Source organism: Cupressus sempervirens, chromosome 6 (genome assembly GCF_028749045.1).
Source record: "Cupressus sempervirens isolate cs-2001-9-10 chromosome 6, ASM2874904v1, whole genome shotgun sequence".
Classification (NCBI taxonomy): domain Eukaryota; kingdom Viridiplantae; phylum Streptophyta; class Pinopsida; order Cupressales; family Cupressaceae; genus Cupressus; species Cupressus sempervirens.
In genome coordinates this window covers 321,204,200-321,224,415 of record NC_143123.1, presented here as the reverse complement: position 1 = coordinate 321,224,415, position 20,216 = coordinate 321,204,200, and positions in this window count along the sequence as shown.

The following is a 20,216-nucleotide window of genomic DNA, read 5'->3' as shown; positions in this document are numbered from 1 at the left end:
GGGATATGAACATATTCTTGGCAATAGTGACAATTGTACCATGTGTTTTAATCCCAATCATAAGAATTTCCATTGTGATGTCCCTTTGTCTATTTTTTTGATGTGCACTTAGATTTGGATCTGCATTCATATGCCTTGTGCCCATATTTTTGATAGTTTTAATAATAGCCTTCAAATTTTTGAGTGACAGTGTATTGCTCTTATATTCATGTGCTTGATGTCCTTGCTTCTTTTAGTTATGATAGTGTCCCTTGAATTTATGCTTAGGGTTTTGATTTCTAGTGTTGCTCCTGGAGACATTTTCTGTATGGCCCAATTTTCCATAGTGATGAAAAGTGGGTTTGTTGTACTTTCCTTTATTGTTCCTTTGTTCACCAATCTTAGATGATTCTCCTTTCTTAGTAGTAGAATATCCAAAACCAACAGTATCATTCTCTAGCCTTGGTGCTTTCATCAGTTTTACAAAGTACTTGATGGCTTCACTAGGATTATTAAGATTTTCCTTCTTAGCCTTCAATTCATTCTACAGTAGGGTATTCTATGTTTCCAAAGTTTTAATCTCAATGTCTTTCCTATTTAGTTCTTGATTTGCAATCATCAGTTGATTCATTATATCCAATTGTATGTTTGCAATCTTTTATACATTTGAAATCTTCTCCTTAAGTCTATTAGCTAGAATTTTTTTGTCTTCCTCAATCTTGGCTCTATCTTATTTAACTTTCTTTCTTATTTTAGTTGTCTCACACAATAATATTGATTGAGATTTCTTATTTTAGTTGTCTCACACAATAATATTGATTGAGCTTCTTGTTCTATTTTCAAATACCCAACTTCTTCACTTAGGGCATTGTTCTTTTCCATCAAATCTACAATTTTTACCTCAAACTCTTTTGATTTTCCATCCTCAAATAATCTAGTAGTGTCTACTTCTTGATATTGAGTGTCATCTTGTTGAAAAGCTATCTCATTTCTTCTATTTAATGAATGTTGCAATTCATCTCTTACCTCCTTGAGTTGATGTAGGGCAAGTTGTATTTCAAACTTATTGTTCTCAATAGTCTTTCCCAAATTATAGACTTACATTTTCAAGATCTTGACTGTAAAGTTATCAAACTTTCCTTTATAAAGAAAAAATCTCTGATACCAATTATTGGAAATACCAATGGGAAAGTGAGTTTTGGGAGGGGTGAATCGACACTTTAAAACTTTAACCTTAAAAAAATTCACCATATATCCATCTCATAACTTTGCATGTAAAGTAAAATGACTAACCATACGTTACATCCATAACATAAAGTAAATCAACACATAACACATAATATATTGGTTATCTAGAAACCCTCCAAGGAGAAGGTAAAACTAGGGGGGGGATAACAACCACAAATCTTCACTACTATAGTTGTAAAGTGTGGCCAATTATAGCTACAAAGATTTCACCATAAACTATGATCTACCCTATGAGGGATCTATCCTATTAAAGGCTTACATAGACTATTAGATCTCACCTTGCTAAAGGGTTGTAGCTCACAATGTAGAAAGAACTTAGTTATGAGATTTACAATAGCCTATTAGGATTACTTGGTTAAGAGATTTATTATGTATCACCTATTAGAATGATTCAATACTTGATCTTCAGTTAGCACCTTTTTGCTTGATGTTAGATCTCCTCTTTACTGGTTGTTTCTTGATCCTTATGATCAGATCTATCCTTTCTAAACCTCACACCGCTTGTCTCTATTTCTCTTAGAGTGATTTTGCTTTGCACAATGCTATCATATCCATCATAGCCACCATGAATGCTTTCTCAACTCTTAGAATGCATCTCCTTGTGCATAGATAAACTTCTTAGGGTTTACCTCTCTTAAATAAATATTTGTGGAGATGGATTAGGTCAGAACCAATGACTATCCAATTGATCCTTATTGCCACCTAAGGCTTCACTTAATCTTATTGGTTCCATGCATTGCATTGAGATTTGTAATTTGACTCCATACTTAACTCTTATAATTGTAAATTTATGACTATGTAGGCTCAAAATTGGTTTACATAGAAGTTTGTGCCATAAAAAATAAATATATCATTCATTATTCACTCAGCATCAATAGGCTCTGATGCTCAACCTTCGCTATTCTCTAAATACTCTTACTTGGCTCTTGTATAACTCAACACTTATTGTTATTCGGCACCTAAATCACTCAGCATGTATAGACTTCTCAGAATTAGAGTGACTCAATACATACTATCTGATTGGTACTGACTAATCATATTACTCAACATGCTTTGATCACTCAGCTTGCACTGATTACTTGGATTGCTCTAGTCACTCAACACACACTATGCACTTGTCTTGCACTATTCTTGATAAATAATAACTAGTGTTTTGTCACTATAATGTTAAAACCAAAATGAGATTAAAAATCAATTTTAATATCTTATGAACTTGTTTAGGAGGAACTCTTAAAGTCTCATCCTCATCATGAGATTAGTGGGAATACTCATGCTCCATAAAAGAATTTGGATAATGAGAAACCATAGGATCATTAAGGTTGCTAAGGAGAGGAGAAGAGGGATCTGGATCAAGAGATCCATGAGTCTATGGCTTTTTCTAATGGGAAAACTATAGGTAGTGTTGAAGGTAATAAATATCATACACCAAACAAGGCAAGAAAACATAAAATATATCTAACCTTATGATATGTACTAAATCATAAAGTACACAATATGATCTAATCAAAGTAAGGATGTAAAAAAGAGATCCAAAAATCTAACTTGAATGCAATAATCTAAATCTAATACAATAACATGCAAATATCTAACTCCAAAATTGAAAGAAGAAATGTCATGTTTTGGGCTCACCAATTAATGTAATGGTAGAAATTTGAATCAATTATAAGAAAGCATGAATTCATCACATGACCCTGCATACATAAATAGAGAGAGGGAAGTCAAGGAGATAGATCCTCTCGATCCCAATCTTAAGAACTAGATCTAGAAATATTAGTGCTAACCAAATGAGAAATAAGCACTAATGCAAACTAGGTCTAGGGAAGAATAGGGGAAAAGATAACCAAGTCCTTAAAAACCCTTTGTGATATGATAAACTAGGGCTAGATATATAAATAAAATATGTAGATATGCTAAAAGGATAAAGAAGGTAGAAGACACACCTTTTAAATCTTATTTTATGATTGTCATGCTAACTAGAATGGATGAAAATTATTTAGTTTGGGCCTAATAAGTTTAGGCCTAATACTGCACGATGGACAAAACCAAGAAACCATTCAGTGATCTATAAGGATTGAACTAGATGATCATGATGACCCACTTGGCCTTGAAAGAATGAGTGTAGTGTTGATTCTAATTTTGTAGTTCCACTCAAAGTCAAAAGGATATCCAAATTTACAACCTAATTGCTAATTTAAGATTTATAATTTGCAATAAAAAGGGTTTTGTTGTCAATGGGGGGTTTTCCTTGGTCAAACCCAAGTTTAGGAATTAACCTCAAATTGGAATTATTGAAATTGCATAAATGTAAAGAAAATGTATGAACTTACCTTACAATAGTAGGATCTCTTGAATTGATGCAACGTACTTACTTCACCAATTGACTTAGATCAAGAAGATGAAGATAAATGGATGTAGAAAATGCAAAGGATCTTGAAGAAGATCTCACTATAAAAAATGCTTCAATAACATTATGTTTGTTAACTTGTAAATGCTTGAATGTGATTGGATATGATACGATCTTCTATGGAGAAAATGGAAGAAATGGAAGGGTTTATAAAGGGCTCAGAATTGACTAACTCTGTAGGTTGACCTGCCTAGGAATCAACACCCAATGTTATCCAAACACGAGACCCAAATAGAGGACCCAAAATAGGTCCTAATCAAGGACACAACACATCCCTAACGTACATTATAGGTACACATTGTATCCCTAATTGGTAAAGGATGCATTACATCCATGTCAACTAGGGCCCTGATCCTCTGGGATCATAAAACAAATCCTTGATCCTAGAAATTAGTCACAAAGTCTGAAATATAGTTGTGTCAATGCAAAGAGAAGATTCTAAGTAATTAAATAAAAGGAAGGGAGAACCTGGGTAAATAGATCCTACCTCAAGCTTTACACCATTAAAATATGAGCTTTAAAGAGGATCTACTAGTTTTACCCCAATTCCATGTAGGAGAAAGAATAGAAAAGGAAAGAAAGAAGGAAAGATCCAAGGAGGTTGGTGATCTTTCATTAAATAGATGATGAACCTTCATTAAATTGGAGTGCTCCCAAATTAAGACGATACACGATGAAAAAAAAAATTCAACAAAGTTGCATACAAAGAAATCATAATAATAATAATACAAATTTTGTCTTGCAACAAAATTGCTTTATGTTCTAGAGTCCAAGTTGAGTACAAGAGTTTCTATTCAATTATATGCATGAATTTATATGGTATATAAGTATTAAATAAATTCTTCATGCATATTGAATTACCATGTGTTTATTAAAGTAACAATTTTTCAAATATAAGTAACATTATAAAATCTTGTGTGTATAAGAATATGATAGGATTAGTGAATGCTTTAGTGAAACTATTTCTTATATTTTATTAGATAATTTAATATTCAACTCAAAATTTAGCTCTTAATTAATATTAATTACATTAATATTTTATCAATTATAATTATATTATATTATCATGTTATTAACTTAAATGATCTTAACCATAAATAATTTAATTAATCAAATAAATCAATAAATATTAATACCAAATCTATATTTAGGATTTTACTTTAACTCTCATCTAAGTTTAATATTAATATTTAATTTACTTCAACTCATGATGCAATTATAAATAAATCAACTTAAATCATAATTATAATAAAACTATTTATAATTTCATTTATAATATCAATAATCATGACTAAATGATTATATAATGAAGTCCATCACAACTTCAACTTCTCTTTAAAAATAACTAAATTATAAATATATATATTTATAAACTTACAATTATACTTCCATTACTATATATAATAAAATTATATCTATCCAAGAATTTACTAAACTTATTTGTATAAATAAAAACATTAATATTAAAACTCACTTATAACAAATAAATAGATAATATTTCTTTATATATTTTTTTAAATATATAAATTATTTTTTTATTTTTTTAAATTAATAAATAGCTAAATGTGTGTATATACATATACACACATATATAATTGCAAAAATTAATATATATCATTTTAAAATAAAAATAAGTCTTTAATATACTCTTCTCACATGTTTATATATATTTAAAATATGCAAGATTAATATATCTATTTTTGTAATGTGTGTATTCATTTTAGCATGCATAAATATATTTATTTACATACATACATATTCTTCTTCTTCCTTTTCTAAATATTGAATTCAATTATTAATTTGCATAATAATGTCTAATTCTACTTTGTCTTTCATTTTGGTTTGAATTTTATTTATTTTTTACAAAGGAATTTTATTAAACCCCAAATTTATTGAATATTCATATTGTCTAATTATTTTGTATGTAAGTTTTTCTCAAAAAAGACTTAAGATTTTGAAAACTTTCATGCAACATAGTATTTGCTAATTTTAATACAAGGATTTCTAAATTTAATGTTTCATCAAAAATTTCTACACAAGAATAGAGTAATTTTTCTTTTCCTAATTTCTTTAAAATAATATAACCTTAGAACTAATTTCTCTTTTAAATTTCACAGACAAAATCATTTAAAATTTTCACTATCACTACGACACAACCTGAAAAACACAAAGAAGACAATCTTTTTAAAGGAAAGATTTGTAACGTTCTCAAACCTTATTTCAAATCTACTGATAGAATTTCTAAGACAACACAAGCCCAAAGCAAGTGATCCAAAATACTCCTAAGCTTTGAATTTACTCTTTAATTTCAACATTGATTCACCATAAACCTCTCGGTATACCCATTGATTATAATTCTTCATGATGACTCCCCAAAGTTTTAACTGTTTAAAAATGCCAAAATAATAATAAAGAAAACGTAGCCCTCTAGGATTCCTAGCATGTAAATATAAAGTGACAACTCAACTTATAATTAAATAATAAATAATTTAATTAATCAATTTCTTCCTTATGCGCACTAATTACTTTTTATTAAAAAATTAATAATTATTATTTTAGTTAATCTAATTAACTCCAACATCAATTTAGATTTGGAACTCCCAAATCAATTCTCTTAACTAGTGTAAATCATTTACATGATTTAATATTTATTAATAGTTAATATCTTTATCATAGCCTTTTATGAAACTATTATTTTTTCTAATAGATGTAATTAAAAGTCTAATACATCATATGAGTATCATAATACCAACCATGGTTTATGAAAACCCATACTAATTAAATTGATCTATGGTTCATTTAGATCATCTATTATAACATCAGGACCAATAAAAAATACATAAGTCAGAAAAGGGAATAGCTAGAACTAGTTCAACAACTTTTATTCCTCAAACCATGTTACCCATGGAAGAGGGCCTTTTGACCATTTGAGCCTAATAGCTCCATCTCTGATTACATTTGTTGGGTTGTTCATTAAAGCTTTCTATGGAAGGGCTAGAGCACGTAGAACAACAGTAATCATGAGACATGATAGGGTTAATTCTAGGCATTTTCTTTGTAACTACTAATAAATTAGGTATTTCAATATCATTGGCTAGCTTGTTAACAATTTTTCTTAGTCTTGATATGTTTTCATTGGGTCTAGCTGCTCTAGTAGGGGCTTGGTTGACTACATCAGCTTGATTGTTCATCTCATTGACTTCCATCCTTAACTTAATCTAGTCAAGCATCTCTTTTAGAGTGCAGTCAAAGTTGTAGAAATCCTTATCATTTGTTTTAACTCCATGCTTTCCCTTTATCCTTGAGGACCTTGGTGCATGCACTGGTTAGATTCAACAATTACTTATCCTTCACTCTGTAGCTGAGAGTAGCCTGCATACAAATTTTGTGCATAGTGAGTCTTTGTAAAAATTCAGTGAGGATCCTAATACTACCAATATGTCATCATTCCTAATAAGCCAAATAAACCAAATAAAATAAGATAAATGAATAGTTCAAATATGGTTGAAATGTTGCGAAGACTAGGAAGATAACCAACAAAGGCTTGGAGAATATGAATGTCAGAGCCCATGGGGATACCAAACTAGTTCAAGAACTCTTTGACAAAGTTACACTCTAAAATAAGTGAAGAATGTATTCTATCTAAGATCATATAGTACATGGGTAAGGTTCTCCATCTAGTTTGGTTAATGTTAATCTATGGAGAAAATCCTACCAGAAGAAATATTGTATCTTAGGTTCTACATTTCTATGCCAAATAGAGGAAAGACACTTGAACCAACATTTGGAGTCAAATTCACAATACCACCTATCATTGAGATAATAAAATACTTATTCACTTCCAAACAATAGGTTATATAGGTATTTTTCTTTTGTAGATAATAAAGGGGACTAATTTGGCCAAACCAAAAGGGGTAACCTATCAACACCATCTCCATAATTACCTAATAGACTAGCACCATGTTAGGCATCTTTAAGAATGGAAAAGGTCCTCTTTTGAGTGAGAGGGAAGTTATAATTAGAGGGCCAATTTATCCCAACCATCTAGCTTACCATCAATTATGAGATCACTGAACTTGTTCATGCCCAAACTGGCCCAAGATTTGGATGTGCAACCCTAAAGAAGAGTGAGGGGTTTTTGTTTCCCCTCTAGATTCGACCATGGGGATTTTCCCCCCAAAATTTTGGATTTTCTATCTGTGATTCCAGCCCCTGACACCCATTCTATCACACACTACATTGCTTTCCAAATGGCTTTGAATATTATAGACCCTTCAACTTTGATTCTTTATCTATTTGAGAAGAGGTCATGTATATGCAATCTTTTCCAGGACTTCCCCTTTATGAAGGACTCCTCAAGAAATGTTAATTTTTATTATAACTTTCTGGGGTTCATTACCTCTAGTGATTTAGCTATCCATTTGGAAGAAAGTTTGATTCCTTTCCATCTAAGATCTTTTAGAGCAAGGCCATCTACTTCTTTTCTCATTGCACACCACCCCCATTTGACAACATGTCTCTTCTTATGACCTCTTCCATCTCACCATAATAAGTCTTTGATGATATTTTGCACAAAGTTGATTTTTTTCTAGTTAAAGATCCAAGCAGAGGAGTAATACATAGTATAAGATGACAATATTTTTTGACACACTTGTACTCTAGTAGCCAAAGACAAGTAGTTATATTCCACCTACCTAACTTATTCCCAAATTTTCCTTTGACCAATCCCACATGGAATTAAGATTAAGAGAAATGGAAAAAGGTATACCCATATACCTAACAAATTGTCTAGGACCTCCCCAAGAGAGATTGAAGTTATTCTACTAGGAGGGGGTGATCATCTCAATGTAGCGTAATGGACTAAAGTTGACACTTTTTTGCTAAGGGCTTTACAAAAGATTTCAAGTTTACTGGTGAGAGTTGCCTTATTATTCTCTAATAGTTCAACAAGAAGAGATGTATCATGTATTATTGAATACTGTTTAGCTCTTCCATATTTGGCAAGATGATTCCTATAACTTTTAGGGATAAGGAATCATCTCAAGGATATAATCTAAATAGTTAGAAACCATGATAAATAATGAAGGAGCCAAGGGACAACCTTGTCTAGTAGAACTTGAGAGAGGTAAAGGATTAAATCTTGTACCATTAACTTCTATTACATCTAAAACATCTTCCATTACAGTGAGCACAATTTTAATGAAAGACTCTAGAACTCCCAAACATTATAGCATCAAGCTATTAAATTTCCACTCCACCCTATCATATGCTTTTTCATAATCAATTATAAACATAATACCTTTCTCACCTAATAATTTATCTTAGTCCATTGCCTCCCAACATATGATAAGATTCTCAAGGACATCTTTGAGTCTTAGGGCTAGGATTTTTGCTTAGATATTATAGGAGAAATTGAGGAGGGTAATCGACCTCCAATTATTAATTAGATTATTGTCTCTATCCTTGGAAATTCACTTAAAAAGACCTCAGTTTATATCAGCCCCTAAGGATCCATTCCACCTCTTCCTTGTATAAAAATAGGTCATACTAGATCCATTGTACATGAACTTTGTTGAATTCTATAGGGATGTCATTTGGCCCAGGTTCTTTATCATTAATCATTTAGGAGATAGAAAAATTGATTTCCTCCTTTGAGATGGGTTGAGAAAAAATATTCTTATCCTTCTCTGATACCTTCTATGAAATCAAATTTTTTATCTTATTTCTCTCCCTCTCCATTTCATTACCAATATCCTCTGAAGTGTATAGGTTCACATAATAACTAGTAAAATCTTTCAATAATGCATCATTCTCTTCAATCAACCTACCTTCTTCTCTAAATACTTCAATTTCATCTCTTTCTTCTTTATTCTTAAGGATCTAGAAGAATCACTTAGAACCCTTTTTTTTTTCCCTAAACTCTAACTTGCTAGGTTTTCCTTAAAGAATCTCTGGCTTCAGCTAGGGTGGTTTGTAAATTGGTGTTTATCTTATCAGATTGCAACATAGTTTTTGCATCCACCAAGGTTTTTTGAAGGAATGCTTCCTCTCTTCTCATATCCATAGCCTTATTCTTTACAACTATCTTCCAACTATCTATCATGGTTATACATTTATTAGTGGTACTGGGGAATTTAACAATACAATGGTTAAAACATCTTACATTATAGTGACAACATTCATATTAGTATCCTTGAGTAAGGAGGTATTAAGAGAAAATTTAGAGGATTTGGTGGCTACAGATTATTGTTGGTTTATTAGAAATATGGTGGCTACAATTGTGTGATGGTCAGGCAAGGTGAAGGGGTGAACTTACACACTAGTCCCTTCTTTTGAGATATGAAACCTAAATGTTTTTTTTCACTTAAAGCCTGTCTAATTTGGAGTAGGTCCCCTCACTTCCTTTCTGAAAGTTTTTCCAAGTATACCAAAGGCCATTATGTTAATTTTACCTCCAGCAAGAAGTTTAAATAATTAATGTTTGTTGATTATTTTGATCCAGAAGAATATTTCACCTCCCTTCCATTTAAACTTAGTACCTCCAAACTTGTCCTATTTCCCCTCCACCATGTTGAAATCTCCAGCCAAGATCCATAGGACTTCCTTCAACTAGAAAATCTAATTCCACAAGAGGATTCTATCATAATGCTCATTTGGGGCATAAACTAAACATGTGCCAATATTTGTTCCCTAGAAGATTAGAGTGACCCAAACCATCAATCAACCACAACATTTCTACTTTTAGGGTTCATTAGGGTGGCATCTCCTCCCCTTCCTCTAGGATGGCTAGTATAAAAAGGTTTGACATCTATGTAGATACATATTAAAGCTATATCCAACTAAAATTTGGTACCCTTCATCTCTTGAAGAAAGATAAAATCAATTTCTTTGTGGGCTCTGAACAGTATCTTGATTACATACTTCATGTCTAGGGTTTAAAAACCTCTAACATTCCATGAAATACACTTTCCCATTACAATTAGGGGGACCTTTTTTTAATATCCGTTGGAGACTTAAAGCTCTTGAAGCACTTAGGCGAGGAACTTTTGTAAATCTTAGAGGGTCTAGAGGGAGTGCAGGAGAGAGAGGGCCTACCTTTTTTCCTCTTAACTACATGTTCACCCTCTCTCTGACATCTTCTCAATAGATCCCATTCTAGGTTTTGTAACCTTCTTTTTGGCATGAAAGATAAATCCCTTCTCATCTCTTTCATGGTCACAAGGATCAAGTTGTGTGTCCCTATCCCCAAGTTTCTCCTCCTTGTTATCACCTTCTATCTCTCCATCACTTGGAATTTGAATCTTTTAGGAAATCTTTCTATGAGTCTTATTACCTTCAATAAGTAAGGGAGTATTTGATCCAACTTGGACCACAACTACATCAAAACCATTGAGTTTATCTCTAGAGTCATAGGTTTTCATGATAGCATCCAAGTCTTCACTGTAATTTTCTTGGTCGAGGTCCTTGCTAGGAGTGTTAGGGATTGGAAATGACCCCAAATTGGTCATAGGCTCTATATGGCCAACTTCTCTAATTGGAGTGTTACAAGAACCATTCATAATAGACTCCACTTCTTCATGGGGAGGAAGAATAGGATGCACATTAGAACCATTATAGAACTTGTGTTAATATATTCTCTTAATTATTTATTGCACAATTTTTTATGAATTCATATTTTGATGATTAGGTTTCTTATGGTGAAGTCCAGGAGTTTTCAAGTAGGATGGAAGCAATTTGATAGATAAAGACACATTGGAAAATGAGGAAAGATCCTTCTAAACTAGAGTTTTGAAGGTCGATTTTAGGGCATCAAATTTAATGCAAAGAGAAACTAAGACACATGGGGTATCCACATTTAATTAGGGGAGATTAAGGGGTTGAGTATCCACATTACCTTTAGCATATTTTCTAGGTTTGACTTGGATCTTGGGGTTATCAAGAGATTTATTGGAAGTATAAGGACCAAAGTTTTTGATAAGAGGGTTTTTTTTCTCAAGTTCTCTTCTTCCTACACAAGAAGTAGGTGTTGATCTCATCTAAGAATTAAATAGGGCATGCATTGTGGTGACCTTGAATAAGGAAAGAAACTTCTATAGGGAGGCATTTTCTTAGATCAATTGTAATCAAGATTCTTGCATCAGTGTGTGGCAATAATGTAGAGGTCTTATCCATGTGTACAACCTTGGAAATGTTCTTGAGATCCTATGGTATAAGGTTCTAGATAAAATTTAGAATGTTACAAATGCTAACCCATTTGGTGAAGAGAGGGCCAAGATTTTGGCATTGACTGCATTTCAATTCCAAGGAATTTCTCAAAAGGTTAAATTGTCAATTCTCTAAAATTGTCTATTGAAAATATTCTATTGGTATTTTGGGTCATTAAAGAAGATGATAAATAATCCTTTTTGGATCATTCTGAGGAAGGAAAAATGAAACCCTTGATTTTTGAACCAATTTTTATGCAATAATTTTTTTAGGAATGATCTTGTAGGGAGCTTTTTGAGGTCTTGAATTACAAGGAAAATAGAAATGTCTTTGAGCCTAGAAATATTACCCTATATATCCTTGTTCATCTATAGATTAGGAACAAAAACATATGTAGGAGGGGAAGGATCCTAACTTGAATCTCTTCCTTATCATTCCTTGTTACCACCTCTTTGTTCCACTTTCTTGAACTTGGCTCCATTCAGGATGACTGGCTCATTCTACAAGGCTTGAATGAATGACTTTGAATGAGCACCATTTTGAACAAATGCATTTTGTAGGTGAAGGTTAGGTATTTCATGATCAATGATTCCTAGAGAAGAAGTGCTCATAAATACCAACCCTAAAATTTTCTCTCATAAATGCAACTAGGGTGGTAGGAGAGAAGGATGATGGCCCTTTACCTTTTGGATGACCTCCTTAGGATTGTTGATGCTACCATACACTTAGGCAGAGAAAAGTTACAGACCCTTTATGTAACTATTATTGTTAATATCAATCTATTTTATTTTCATGTTTTATTTAGTTTGTAATTTAATATTTAATTAAATTCTTCATTCTTATAACTATATTTCAATTCAATTCTTTTAAATAAATAATGGTATTTAATCAAATCTCATTAATTAAATATTTACACAGTTAATATTCTAAGAAATCATAAGATTTAATTATGTATATTACATAATTGATCTTATTTAATTTTTTTCTATTCTAATATAACATTCATAAAAAATCACACAACACATAGCTAGTGAGAAAAATAACAAACTACAAAATATACAATATACACAAGGGGTAAGTTCACAAACTCACATTGCCTTGACAAATTTGGATGGGTAATCAGTCAGATACTTGTTTTCCTTCTCAAGACAATAATAGACTTATATTGAAATTTTGATTTATAATATTGTCTACCCTCTCTTACCATTGAGATGTTGTGATAGGGTATGCTCATCCTAATAATTCTAGGAAGTTGATGTCCAATACCTACATAAAATAAAATCATGTACTAATTTATATATATCTAACTAAATAGATAATGGTGGTGAGTAGTACCTTGTGTATATTTTGAATCACAAGTGACTATGACTCCCTCCCTCAACCACATCATGCATGTCAAGAAAAAAAATAAAACAAAAACACCCATTATACACGTGCAAGTATGGGGTAAGTACAACTAGTAACTATTTAGTGGTAAAATTGGAAGAACTTTAATAGGACTATAGATTTTCACTTTATGGGGACACTAAGCCATTCAATTGCATTGTGAAAAGGAAAGAGAATAATTTCCAAATATGATTCCACTTCTAACCTAGATTATATTAGCAAGGACCTAAAAAAGAAGGTTGTTAATACTAAATATGGATTATGAGAAGAATACAATATAAGGAAATGTACTCTTTGGCCCTTTCATAGGATAATGTAAAAGTAAAATTGAACTAATTTCTTAAGAAATATAAATCTCGATGCTATGCGAATACAATCAGCCCAATTATGATGAAATCTCGAGTAAAGATATGAAATGAAATAAAATTTAAAAAGACTCACCTTGAAATGTGTAGAGGAATATGTATTTATTCTCAATAACTTTTGGATCTGAAACTATTCTAAACTTTCGATCAAGAATCAAAAAATAAAATGATGAAGGAAGCAAAACCCATAAATCTCCTTGGAATCTAAGACTAAAGGACTAGGTCTACTTGGAGGGACATCCTACAACTAGGTTAGCATAATCCATGAATCCAAAACTGACAAATTTAGAAAGCTTGTGAACTGTAGATTCCAGATCTACAATTTTTTTCACTCCCAACCTACAACTCAACTTAGAAAAGAAAATTTTGGGGGTTGGGGTTTGATGAGTACTTTCTTTGGTCAAGCCCTACGTTAAAAAATTAATCATAAATGAGAAATGTAAATTATTGTAAAGAATAATATAAATTTTATGATTCACCTTGCCCATGTGTATGTAATATAGATCTTTAATTAGGAATGAAGGATATCTCCATGTTTTGTAATGGATCTATCATAAATCTTTCATGGTACCATGGATAACAATATGCATCAATAAATAGGTTGAATTATTTAATGTGGATCTCCTCCCTTGATGGCCAAAAATATGCTAGATCTTGAAGAGAAAATGCTCACAAAGGATTGTCCAATGCTAGATAGAATTTTCCTTGCTTGAATGCTTAAAAAATGCTTGAATGCTTGAACTCCTTGAATGTAAAAGACTGAAATCTTCAGTGGAGAGAAAGAGCTTGAAAATGAGATGATTGATGTTCATGAGATATGGATTCCTTGAGATAATATATGAATGATATATATATATATATATATATATATATATATATATATGAAAATGAAGCCTCCAAGTCTCCTTATATATCAATTTTTAGGTGGGAAAATAATATAGGCCAACTAGATAATGCTCAAAAAGTAATTTAACACCTGTAGACTTTTGGGGCCTAAGATCCAAAACTACCAAGGACTAGGTCAACCTAGTCCAAGACTATGTCAACCTGGGAGGACTAATCAACTTAAGTCAACCTTGTCTAGGAGGACATGTCCTAGGTGCCACATAATTAAGCTAGGGTAGATACTAGAGAGATAAGGTGGAAATATGGAAGAGAGCAAGAATGAGAATATCCATGGTCCAATGAGGGAATCATGAAGAGGAGGGAGCTAAAAGGTCTTAAAAGGAAAGTGTGTCCATTTTAATATAGTACATTTAGCCCCCACTTTAGCAGGAGTATGAGTTTCTTCAAACTCATAGTAAAGTAGATCAAGAGAAAAAGAGAAAGTCTTATTATGGCTAAAGATGAAATAAATATTTAAGCCCCTAATAGACTTGATTATTATCACATATATACAATCAAAATTAGAGAGATAAGCACTACAAAAAAAGGGTTGTAGTTACTTTCCTGATAAGATTTGTGTGCCTTATTGTGAACCACACAAGGAAAATAAACAAGGGAAGAACCAAGGAAAAGGTCTTTGCAAAAGAGGATCACATCGAATAGTCTAGCAAGTGTGTGGCATGCTAGTCAACCCATCATAGATGAACCAAATGGTCTAGAAAGTGTGTGTGGCATGCTATTTAGTCCATTGAGGGATTCAACTTATTGGGAACTCCTTATCCCACAAAAGAAGAAATGAAAGTTGATCTAGCCATATGGATGTGTGTGTCCTTTGGGATCAAGACTAGGCTTCCCAAACTATGATTACTCAAAATAAGGGTAAAAAACAAGGATAAGGCATCCCAAGCTATCAAAGTTTAAGAAGAGATCCAAAAAAGGGACCAATCCCCCAAGTACTATCGAGAGTTCCTAGAAATTAAAAAGAAAAAACCAAAAAGAGAGAGGATAAAAGGCATGAAATAACATTGCATTTATTTGGCTATACCTTAGAAATCATACCAAGCACTAAGGTTGAAGTAATCCAAGCTATACATAGAAGTGATTGAAAACACCTTAATGGGAGCAATATCTTTTATGAATGCATACATGAATCCATAAAATAAAATTTCCACTATGAGATTCCCTTAAGAGGAGAAATATATCAAGGGAAATGAGCACAAACAAAAAGATAAGGCACAAAAGGGATCTACTAACTAAGGGGTTAGTAAGATCACATGATAATATGTAATACTATGTCATGTATGATAATATCATCATACCCCAAAGGAACTAGAACTATGAGACAATGGAGGAAAATATACAAAAGAGATACAAAGAAAAGTATTTTTGGTCCAATAACATGGAGATCAAAAAGAATTAGTGCTACTATATCATAAGCAACCAATAAGACTAAACAAGACCACTATTATAAACAATAAAACATGCACAACATAACATAGAATGACATATAGAAGAAGAGAGATTAAAATGGAAGAATGTAGATGATAGAGTGATAAGTTTATTCCCATATGCTCAAAAAAGAAACAAGGTTCATCTAAAGCAATAAAAAAAAAATCAGAAAAACAAATGCACAATGCAAGAAAAACACAACACAAGAACACAAAAAATTTACATTATGGATGGAGTTCATGTCAAGCATTCCATGTTCCCCTCACCCCCATCTTGGTCTAAAATTCTAGGGGAAGGATGGAGACTTGTAAGAGGGACCATATCCATAGTAGTAGGAATCACAGTGAGTCTAAGCAAGGACTTTGAGAGTCATTATGCTCATTACTAAGAGTGAGTGCAAGTTGCATTGAAAACATGTTAGGTAAATCATTATCTAAAATAATTAAACCATCATCACTACTATCATATAGTATCTTCCATATCTAGATTAACAAAATCTAAAATATGAAAAAAACCATCATGGTTATCCAAATGTATAGTGTTACCTTGTCGAACCTCCTCAAAAAATGCACATAGGGTGTGATCAAAGGAATATAAAGGTTGAGATGAAGATGTAGGTTGAGAAGCAAGAGAATGAGCTTGAGCCTTAGCTCTAGCCTAACACTTCTTGCAATGTTGATGAGCATATTTATTACAAACAATTTTATGATAAATAGTAGAAGGATTAGGATGAACTACCATAGGTTCCACAGAACGAACATCAACGAGTTGAGATGTAGGAGATGAAGAGATGGATGTAGAAGGTAAGATAGGTGCAAAAGGTAGGAAAGATAGGCAGAGGTAAAAAAACCCTTAGGAAGACTAAGCTCCATAATCTTAGCTACTTTATGTTCTTGATAGTTTCTAGAAAGATGACCAGGACAAGCTAGCCAATAAAAATCAATCTCAGCACAATCTCTAGGATGCTATGGTTTATAAAGAAAATGGTTAATAGTAACAATGACTACATCAAGAGGAAATTTAAGAAATTTATGAATATGAGAAGAAACAACTTGCATAACAAAAATCCATGGAATACCAAGCTTAACTTGAAATTGACCAGAAGTAGGAATAACCACAAAGGTAGCAAAAATAATTTTCTTTAAAATAGTAATAGATAAAGTGATACAAATTTGAGGTCAATAAAGAAAATCATTAGAATTATAAATCCTTACATGAGTTGAATCATAAGTATGTTTATGTAACCCTTTGTTAAAAACATGTTCTTTGGTGATAACATTTACAGTAGAGGAAGGATCAACCAAAGTACAATGAGAAGGAATGATATGAACCACTCTAGCAATGATGTAAAGATGACCATTAGGTGCCTTAAAAATATTAGACTAACTAAAGATAATAATAGGTGGTATTTTTGAGGATCAGGTGGAGAACAAATTGGAGGTTGAGACTCTAACTCAACATTACTAACCACATGGTTCGATTCTTCTATCTTCTCATCATAAGAAATATGGAAATCAAAAGAAGAAGGTTGATTAATGACATTCATTGAGTGTAAAGGAAAATTATTAATGTAAATATAAAAATTTTGATTAGACATCACAAGGGACTTATTTATATGATTAATTTGAGCATCAATAGAAATGGCCTTAGAATCAATAAGGTCTTGAATAGCATTCTTCAAGCCATGATCATGAATCAACTTAGTCATCACCTCAAACAAAGGCTTAGATAAGTCAGTATAATAGGACAAAATATAGAAGAAAAAGTATCTATACCTCGAGATGTGGTAGCAACTTGATCACCATCTATATGTGGAGATTTGATTTTGATAAAGTGGTTAGATTTAGAACACTTGTTTGAATGTTTAGAAGCATCACTCTTATTACTAGAAAAATGAGCCATTGAAGTAGAGTTCTCGAGTTGACTCACTTGTAGATAATAATGGTGAAGCACTGCACAAAGGTGTTAAAAGGAGGTATACTCAGGAAAGATAATTGTATCCCTAATGTCCTTTTGTAAATTAAAAATAATAATGCATTGAATATCATGATCAGGTATAAGATAAGAAATCTAAGTATACAAATGTATAAATATACCAATAAAATTAGTAACTTTCTCTTTAACATTCTTCTTACAATGCATTAAATCAATTAAATAAACTTGTGGACCAATATTATTCTAAAATTATTGAATGAAAGCATTAGCAATTTTGAAAAGAATCAATGGAATAAGGAGGTAGAGAAAAATCCCATTGCAAGGCTCTATCTTGAAAGGTGTGTGGAAAATTTTTATCCATAAGCCTATAGTCGTAAGAAAAATCATGACATATAGTTTGGAAAGTTTTAACATGAATCATAGGATCTCCCTTACTATTATAAGTCTCAAGATGAGGTACCTCAACATGTTGCAGAATAAAAATATGAAGGATATCTAAGGAAAGGAGATTCACCACATCACATTTAGGAATATTGTACTCGGATTGGGTTAAATGAGAAAGTTGTTTTAAAGAAGAGATGGTTTGAACCAAGGTACTAATAGTAGGATTAGAAGCATCTCTGGTAGCTATAGCTATACTAGATGGATTAGGAAAGGTATTAGAAGAAAAAGGATTATGTAAAGATGCCAATGGAGGTTGAGAAGAAACAAATAAAGGGTTTGAATAAGTAAAAGGAACCACATTATATAAATGCAATGAAGAAGGAATGAAAGTAGGAGCAACACTCACAAGAAGTGAAAGTGTAGTGCCTCTCCCATTTGACTTCTTTGAGTCATCCTGAGGGATGCAACCTTGTTGATCTTTTGTTGAGATGGGGTCATGATTGTGACCATGAGTGGTCTACACCATTGAGGTGTTTGGATTTATGTTTTTGTATCAGTTGCTTTGTTTATGCTTTGACTAATTTATGAGATTATGATTTAATTTATTGTTCATTGAGGTTTGTGCCAATGCTTACTAGGATCAATGTGGTATCATGAGGTTGTTCCATGATTACCCTGAGATGTGTGCAGAGATTTCCCTGTGTACTTTTACCTTGCTACATTGGACTAGGTTCCTGTAGCAGTGGGTAGTCATGTTTATGACTGTGTTCACTCATGTGTTTTAAGTGCCTTATTATTGTTGTTTAAACAATAATTATTAAATTCTTAAGTAATTAGAATGGATTGTTCATGTTGGATTATTTGGTTATGTGTTGCGGACATTTACCTTGTTACATTTCTGATTAGAGAGATGTTTTTTACTCATGAGATGTTTTACATTTGAGCTGACCTAAGGGTTAGATGTTATACCTTGATTTCAGTATCATAGATATTAGACTTCTATGCTATTTAGTTAATCATATTGCATGATGATGCCATTTTGAGATGAGAGTGTGTTTCATGATGATATCTAGTTATTTGGTATTTGGACTTACCTCTAATTATGTTAGGTGATGGATTTAATGCTATGGTTATTTACTTCATTCCTACATTGTTATGCTTTATGCAAATTTGAGTGATGTAAATAGATTATTTTAATATAATTAAATAAATGGTTAAATTAGGTGATTTAATGCATTTATTGCTTCGGCTATGTTATTATATGCAATTGCACTTGATCGTGTTGTTTAGTGTGCAGGATTTATATCCTTAGCAGTGGCACATGGAGTTACTGATTCAACCATTCATATTTTACCAATGTCATCCTTGTATGGTTGACGTATCCTTATGTTAATGTTTAAACTAAACCTTTTGGTGATTATTAAATCCAAACTCATTTGCATTATGTGATTAGACCAGTAAGCGTGTCTATGCATTTAGAGGTTCGAATTGTTGCAAAAGTTATTAAAAAATTTATGTGTTTTAGGTTTTCAGGTTTTTAAATTGATTTATTTTAATTTCTGGCAGCTTTGCCATAGATGAATTCCTATTTATAGGAATAGCCTATTTTCATTTGGGTTGATTCAGGGTTTAACTAGGTTGGTTGGTTATTTGCCCTAATCGATTATTCACTCCAAAAGTGAATAAGTATCCAAAAAGGAATTTAATTCCTGACTTCTCACTTTTGAATTAGAAAGTTGGAGAGTAAAACCCAAAATCCTCTTCATGAGGATTTATTGTTTTGTTCATTGTGGGAGCTACGAGCATGGGATTGTCACGAGGTTGGGCTCGTTGGATCCAGCTCGAGGAAACCTTGGATTGCTGTAATTTTTAGCTACTTCTGTGAGATATTTATTTTATGGTTCAGATTGTCGCTTTGCCCATTTGGTTGTGAGGTAGGACTTTCCTATTTTATTGTTTCTACTCTATGTCTACTT